This window comes from Eriocheir sinensis, unplaced genomic scaffold (genome assembly GCF_024679095.1).
Source record: "Eriocheir sinensis breed Jianghai 21 unplaced genomic scaffold, ASM2467909v1 Scaffold1228, whole genome shotgun sequence".
Lineage (NCBI taxonomy): Eukaryota > Metazoa > Arthropoda > Malacostraca > Decapoda > Varunidae > Eriocheir > Eriocheir sinensis.
The window spans coordinates 92,688-100,611 of record NW_026110550.1 but is presented as its reverse complement, the minus strand read 5'-3'; the positions used below and the strand labels follow the sequence as shown (position 1 = coordinate 100,611).

The following is a 7,924-nucleotide window of genomic DNA, read 5'->3' as shown; positions in this document are numbered from 1 at the left end:
CTGTGTGTTTGTTTAAGCTTCTGTGGGCCAAAGCTAAATAGAAAGGAGGTGTTGAGTGTTTCCATTCCTTTGCTGTGTGTTTGTTTAAGCTTCTGTGGGCCAAAGCTAAATAGAAAGGAGGTGTTGAGTGTTTCCATTCCTTTGCTGTCTGTATCTAAGCTTCTGTGGAACAAAGCTAAATAGACTGGAGGTGTTGAGTGTTTCCATTCCTGTTGCTGTGTTGTTTAAGCTTCTGTGGAACAAAGCTAAATAGACTGGAGGTGTTGAGTGTTTCCATTCCTTTGCTGTCTGTATCTAAGCTTCTGTGGAACAAAGCTAAATAGAAAGGAGGTGTTGAGTGTTTCCATTCCTTTGCTGTCTGTATCTAAGCTTCTGTGGGCCAAAGCTAAATAGAAAGGAGGTGTTGAGTGTTTCCATTCCTTTGCTGTCTGTATCTAAGCTTCTGTGGGCCAAGGCATGAAAGGTGGTAAAAGTGCTTCTATGCATTTGCTGTTTTTATTCAAGCTTCTGTCAGTCAAGACTCAAGAAAAGAAGGGAGTAATAGTGCTTCTATTACTTTGCTTTGTCTTTATTTATCTATTTATTTACATATTCTCATCCCTTTGTTTTCATGAAGTGGGCTCCTGATGGCACTGTGCTGGGCATGAGCTGGACAGGAGGAGGATTGCTGCTGTGGAGTGCATTTGGCTCCCTGCTGACTGTGTCTGCGCTGGGACCACTCCGAGGACCGTCCACTGTCTCTTGCCATTACTATAACCAATATGGTAAGTAGCAGGGGGGTGGAGCGCAGTCACTGGAGTCGCCTACTTTTGGCCAGAGTCAAAGTCGCTAAAATTATCTCAACACCTTTATGACAAAACAGCTGCTTCTTCCTCTTAATGAAAATTGGTTAGGTTAAGTTAGGTTAGGTTAGGCTAGCTGGTTCTTCCTCATAATGAAGATTGGTTAGGTTAGGTTAGGCTAGCTGCTTCTTCATCATAATGAAGATTGGTTAGGTTAGGTTAGCTGCTTCTTCCTCATAATGAAGATTGGTTAGGTTAGGTTAGCTGGTTCTTCCTCATAATGAAGATTGGTTAGGTTAGGTTAGGCTAGCTGGTTCTTCCTCATAATGAAGATTGGTTAGGTTAGGTTAGCTGGTTTTTCCTCATAATGAAGATTGGTTAGTCATTCTTAAAGTCATACAAAGGCCATGGAAGCCTTCAGAAATGTTTGCAAACTTTGCTTATTCTAAAAACTTGCTCCAGGCATGTCAAACTACGTATTTAATTGAAGCAAACTACTTGTGTGTCTTACGGTCATATTCTTTATACATTTCAGCGCCCAATCACATGTATTTGACAAGGCTTTCGTAGGAGTTTGGGGCATTTCCAGGGGTAGTTTTATGACCCTGGTGGTAGTTTGACCCTTTTTCTGTACCATGAACCTAAGAAACATATTTGACTAGGCTTTCATAGGAGTTTTGGACATTCCCATATCCAAATCTGATAGCTTGAGTAAAAGTCATGTGCATCGGGGCACACTATACTAAGGTTAACATCACTTTGTTGTTTTCTGCCTGTCTGTTTCTCTCCCCAGTTCCACATCGCACAGATGACTCCCATAGTGCTGGCGTCAAGCTGTGAGGCTGTGCTGCACCGTGATCCACAAGCTCCACCTGAGCCACGAACTCTGGCTCCACAGTGGGGTTTACGGCATACGCGTGGCTCCTTGTTCCTAAACTCCTCGGACAAGTCCCACACCTTCATGGCCTGGAGAATCACGCTGCCCTTCACTCCATGCGTCCATACAGCCGCTGGGAAGGTGAGGCAACTTGACTAATCATTTTCGTGTGTAATCTTTTATACTTCGCACACGACAGGTTTTGCTGTTGAAAATTAAGACTTTTCTCAAGGGAATCATGGACAGTATTTCCCTTTAGTGCTAAACAAAGGATTAATGTGAATGCAGTGTGTACAGTTTGGGTCCTCCCTAACCCTCCTCACCTCACTGAGTCCCACAATATTCAAGCAGTCAAGTTTGTATTATTATTATTATTATTATTATTATTATTATTATTAATAACTATTATTATTATTATTATTGTGTGTGTGCTTTTACAGTAGAGGAAGTAAGTCAAGGTCAAAACAATAACTGCGCTAAACTAAACCAATCCCTCTAATCACTGCCCTTATGAAAGAGTGTATAAATGAGTGGCATTTAGCAGCATTCAGTGCTCGACGGCTCCTTCATAAACACTAACAAATCAGCTTCCATTACACTGGCTATCCTTTGCACCCCTTGCACTGGAGTGACTCTGACTGGCACTGTAATAAGGCACTCCTTCACTGCCTGGCACTAAGGGATGTCAGTGGAACCTTTTGTTGATGTAGCGGGGAAGATACCCAGCATCCCACATGGCTGGTTTATGGCATTGTTAGTGGAACAGACATTGTCAGGCTACTGGTCCTAGGCCCTGGGGGCATGGCTGGAGCTGTTAGTCAGGGTGGTATTACATAACTGGCCTGCAAGACTGTTCACCATGATTGGGATAATGACTCGGGAGACATAAATTTTCATGCCTCAGAAATCCTGCTGCCAAAGAGTTTGTATAGGAAGGCAAACCATACACCTCAACGTTCACTCAATGTTAGTGTTGATTTTGTTTCTGCAAGAGTTGTTAGAGGAAGGGTTGCTTTAGGGAGAGTTGGTATAGGAAGTATTGAAGTATTGAAGAGGTGGTAGAGTATTGAAGTATTGAAGTATTGAAGAGTTAGTATATGAAGAGTTGGTATAGGAAGTTTTGATTCTGTTTTTTGCAGTTGTTCCAAGAAGGGTTGCTACAGGAAGAGTTGGTATAGGAAGTATTGAAGTATTGAAGAGTTAGTATAAGAAGAGTTGGTATAGGAAGTGTTGAAGAGTTGGTATAGGAACTATTGAAATATTGAAGAGTTAGTATAAGAAGAGTTGGTATAGGAAGTGTTGAAGAGTTGGTATAGGAACTATTGAAGAGTTAGTATAAGAAGAGTTGGTATAGGAAGTGTTGAAGAGTTGGTATAGGAACTATTGAAGAGTAAGTATAAGAAAAGTTGGTATAGGAAGTGTTGAAGAGTTGGTATTGGAACTATTGAAGAGTAAGTATAAGAAAAGTTGGTATAGGAACTATTGAAGAGTTGGTATTGGAACTATTGAAGAGTTAGTATAAGAAGAGTTGGTATAGGAAGTGTTGAAGAGTTGGTATAGGAACTATTGAAGAGTAAGTATAAGAAGAGTTGGTATAGGAACTATTGAAGAGTAAGTATAAGAAGAGTTGGTATAGGAACTATTGAAGAGTTAGTATAAGAAGAGTTGGTATAGGAACTATTGAAGAGTTGGTATAGGAACTATTGAAGAGTTAGTATAAGAAGAGTTGGTATAGGAACTATTGAAGAGTTAGTATAAGAAGAGTTGGTATAGGAACTATTGAAGAGTTAGTATAAGAAGAGTTGGTATAGGAACTATTGAAGAGTTAGTATAAGAAGAGTTGGTATAGGAAGTGTTGAAGTATTGAAGAGTTAGTATAAGAAGAGTTGGTATAGGAAGTATTGGAACTATTGAAGAGTTAGTATAAGAAAAGTTGGTATAGGAAGTGTTGAAGTGTTGAAGAGTTGGTATAGGAACTATTGAAGAGTTAGTATAAGAAGAGTTGGTATAGGAACTATTGAAGAGTTAGTATAAGAAGAGTTGGTATAGGAAGTATTGGAACTATTGAAGAGTTAGTATAAGAAGAGTTGGTATAGGAAGTATTGGAACTATTGAAGAGTTAGTATAAGAAAAGTTGGTATAGGAAGTGTTGAAGTGTTGAAGAGTTGGTATTGGAACTATTGAAGAGTTAGTATAAGAAGAGTTGGTATAGGAACTATTGAAGAGTTAGTATAAGAAGAGTTGGTATAGGAACTATTGAAGAGTTAGTATAAGAAGAGTTGGTATAGGAAGTATTGGAACTATTGAAGAGTTAGTATAAGAAAAGTTGGTATAGGAAGTGTTGAAGTGTTGAAGAGTTGGTATTGGAACTATTGAAGAGTTAGTATAAGAAAAGTTGGAATAGGAAGTGTTGAAGTGTTGAAGAGTTGGTATTGGAACTAATGAAGAGTTAGTATAAGAAGAGTTGGTATAGGAACTAATGAAGAGTTAGTATAAGAAGAGTTGGTATAGGAAGTTTTTATTCTGCTTTTTGCAATAGTTGGTATGGGAAGACAGAGCATACATTTACACTTTTTCTATATGTTAGTTTTGATCATGTTTTTGTGGGCGGCAGCTGTCATGTTTGAGGAGGACATCCATCCTGCTGGCCGCCCAGACTGACGCCTCCTTGCCGGCCTGTGTACTACTGCCTCCCACCACCAGCCCCTCCCTGTGGCTGAATGCACTGTAAGTCATTCTTTATTGTGGTTCAATTTCGTTTTTGTGCAGTAGTGATAGGGTCTTGCCACTAATGAATATCAAAATAACACTTTTCAAAATGACACTAAATTAGAAGAGATTCTAAATTTCTACAATAATGTTTGGATTCTCTCAAATACCGTTTTTTTGGGGTGTGTCACGTTTGTCATGTTCATGTGTTTTTTCTTAATCCGTCCGCTGCAATTGGCACGGATTTCACCTTCATTGTTAGCCTGGTAACATAATTATTGTCTCAGGTCTTTCTCTGCTTCTGTGGCAGATAGTGGAGTGTTTCCCATGTGGTATTGGTGTGCTGGATATCCCCTCCCAAGGTGCAGGACTTTACAGTTTTCTTCATTGAATTGTAGCAGCCACTTGTTGCTCCACTCCTGTAGCTTGGTGAGGTCTTCTGGTAGGAAGTCTGCACCCAAGGGGTTAAGGGAATTTCTCTTGTTTGTCTGATATTCTGTATTTCTGTGATGGTAGTGGTGGTGATAACTGACAAGGGTATCTGGCCCTAGAGGAGGAGGCCTCCCAGACTGCCTGCTGCCCCGGTGCTGGAGTTCATCGGGGAGTTTCCGGTGTACCTCCAGACGGTGGTGGAGTGTGCCTGCAAGGCAGAGCTGGAACTCTGGCACTACCTCTATCAGCAGCCGGCAGCCCCAAGCAGCTCTTCATACGAGCACTGGAGGTTCCCCAGCTGGACACAGCAGCCTCATGCCTCATCATTTTGCAGGAGGGTGAGGAAGGAGAAGCAAGGTGGGCTATTAGTTTTGTCTAATTTCATGGCATTCATATGACAATAGTTTATGAGTGTGGTTTCTAGTCACACCGTTAACACACTTTTTGCCTTGTTTTGGTGGAGGTAATTTTGTCTCCATAAATAAAGTTTGCCTTGCTTCCCCGGGACAGAATCTGGAGAGTGCCTCCGTGAGTCGCTGCCTTACAACGCGTCTCCTCCATGCCACTCCAGAAACCAGGGAGTGGAACCTCAGCAAAGACCTCATCCGCTTCCTGCGCTCTGTAGGTGAGGAAGACTCTTGCCTAAACTAAACACTCCTATGGCATTAATAAGATGGACCTTGCTTGTGACAGCATCTTGTGTTTCCAGAAGCAGCTGTTCCTGTATGAACAAGATCCTGAAGTCCACAGCCAGCGCAGCGTCAACAGCCAAGGTATTAGTCAGCATGTATACTTCTGTTGTCTTGTGGTTATATTCTCCGGCAAGGCGTGGAATAAGTGGAGATGGGATAGAAGTGTTGAAGTAGTAGATTGGGGCTACTATCAAAGGGGCTGTTGAAGAAGTAGTATCTTAAAATGATCCTACAGGCCACAGCAATGAGGACAGGACAACCTCAGTCTGCTTCCTGGCCTGGAGCAGCAGTGTATAGATGGGCGTCTGTGTTCCTGGGTTCTTTCCTGCTGCTGATCTGCCTCCCTTCATGTAAGAAAACCTTCTTTTTCTGCTTCCTGGCCTGGAGCAGCAGTGTATAGATGGGCGTCTGTGTTCCAGGATTCTTTCCTGCTCCTGATCTGCTTCCCTTCATGTAAGAAAACCTTCTTTTTCTGCTTCCTGGCCTGGAGCAGCAGTGTATAGATGGGCGTCTGTGTTCCTGGGTTCTTTCCTGCTCCTGATCTGCTTCCCTTCATGTAAGAAAACCTTCTCCTGCTGCTTCCTGGCCTGGAGCAGCAGTGTATAGATGGGCGTCTGTGTTCCTGGGTTCTTTCCTGCTCCTGATCTGCCTCCCTTCATGTAAGAAAACCTTCTCCTGCTGCTTCCTGGCCTGGAGCAGCAGTGTATAGATGGGCGTCTGTGTTCCTGGGTTCTTTCCTGCTCCTGATCTGCCTCCCTTCATGTAAGAAAAACCTTTTTCTGCTTCCTGGCCTGGAGCAGCAGTATAGATGGGCGTCTGTGTTCCTGGGTTCTTTCCTGCCCTGATCTGCCTCCTTCATGTAAGAAAACCTTCTTTTCTGCTTCCTGGCCTGGAGCAGTGTATAGATGGGCGTCTGTGTTCCTGGGTTCTTTCCTGCTCCTGATCTGCCTCCCTTCATGTAAGAAAACCTTCTTTTTCTGCTTCCTGGCCTGGAGCAGCAGTGTATAGATGGGCGTCTGTGTTCCTGGGTTCTTTCCTGCTCCTGATCTGCCTCCCTTCATGTAAGAAAACCTACTCTTTCTGCTTCCTGGCCTGGAGCAGCAGTGTATAGATGGGCGTCTGTGTTCCTGGGTTCTTTCCTGCTCCTGATCTGCCTCCCTTCATGTAAGAAAACCTTCTTTTTCTGCTTCCTGGCCTGGAGCAGCAGTGTATAGATGTTCGTCTGTGTTCCTGGGTTCTTTCCTGCTCCTGATCTGCTTCCCTTCATGTAAAAAAACCTTCTCCTGCTGCTTCCTGGCCTGGAGCAGCAGTGTATAGATGGGCGTCTGTGTTCCTGGGTTCTTTCCTGCTGCTGATCTGCTTCCCTTCATGTAAGAAAACCTTCTTTTTCTGCTTCCTGGCCTGGAGCAGCAGTGTATAGATGGGCGTCTGTGTTCCTGGGTTCTTTCCTGCTCCTGATCTGCTTCCCTTCATGTAAGAAAACCTTCTTTTTCTGCTTCCTGGCCTGGAGCAGCAGTGTATAGATGGGCGTCTGTGTTCCTGGGTTCTTTCCTGCTCCTGATCTGCCTCCCTTCATGTAAGAAAACCTACTTTTTCTGCTTCCTGGCCTGGAGCAGCAGTGTATAGATGGGCGTCTGTGTTCCTGGGTTCTTTCCTGCTCCTGATCTGCCTCCCTTCATGTAAGAAAACCTTCTCCTGCTGCTTCCTGGCCTGGAGCAGCAGTGTATAGATGGGTGTCTGTGTTCCTGGGTTCTTTCCTGCTCCTGATCTGCCTCCCTTCATGTAAGAAAACCTTCTCCTGCTGCTTCCTGGCCTGGAGCAGCAGTGTATAGATGGGCGTCTGTGTTCCTGGGTTCTTTCCTGCTGCTGATCTGCTTCCCTTCATGTAAGAAAACCTTCTTTTTCTGCTTCCTGGCCTGGAGCAGCAGCGTATAGATGGGCGTCTGTGTTCCTGGGTTCTTTCCTGCTGCTGATCTGCTTCCCTTCATGTAAGAAAACCTTCTTTTTCTGCTTCCTGGCCTGGAGCAGCAGTGTATAGATGGGCGTCTGTGTTCCTGGGTTCTTTCCTGCTCCTGATCTGCCTCCTTCATGTAAGAAAACCTTCTTTTTCTGCTTCCTGGCCTGGAGCAGCAGTGTATAGATGGGCGTCTGTGTTCCTGGGTTCTTTCCTGCTCTGATCTGCTTCCCTTCATGTAAGAAACCTTCTCCTGCTGCTTCCTGGCCTGGAGCAGCAGTGTATAGATGGGCGTCTGTGTTCCTGGGTTCTTTCCTGCTCCTGATCTGCCTCCCTTCATGTAAGAAAACCTTCTCCTGCTGCTTCCTGGCCTGGAGCAGCAGTGTATAGATGGGCGTCTGTGTTCCTGGGTTCTTTCCTGCTCCTGATCTGCCTCCCTTCATGTAAGAAAACCTACTCTTTCTGCTTCCTGGCCTGG

At 44.0% G+C, this 7,924-nt stretch overlaps 2 long non-coding RNA genes across 2 annotated transcripts; one reads left to right on the top strand and one right to left on the bottom strand.

Annotated features, from left to right (window-relative positions):
* The first annotated feature begins 1,715 nt into the window (after positions 1 to 1,715).
* On the top strand, positions 1,716 to 5,836 carry LOC126989597 (uncharacterized). Its single transcript, XR_007743498.1, has 6 exons — positions 1,716 to 1,800; positions 4,274 to 4,386; positions 4,920 to 5,157; positions 5,311 to 5,425; positions 5,510 to 5,573; positions 5,728 to 5,836. It is a non-coding gene; the product is annotated as an uncharacterized LOC126989597 (long non-coding RNA).
* Positions 5,837 to 5,923: 87 nt separating this feature from the next.
* On the bottom strand, positions 5,924 to 7,888 carry LOC126989594 (uncharacterized). Its single transcript, XR_007743497.1, has 3 exons — positions 7,694 to 7,888; positions 6,873 to 7,284; positions 5,924 to 6,058 (listed from the first exon to the last, which is right to left on the bottom strand). It is a non-coding gene; the product is annotated as an uncharacterized LOC126989594 (long non-coding RNA).
* Positions 7,889 to 7,924: the final 36 nt, after the last annotated feature.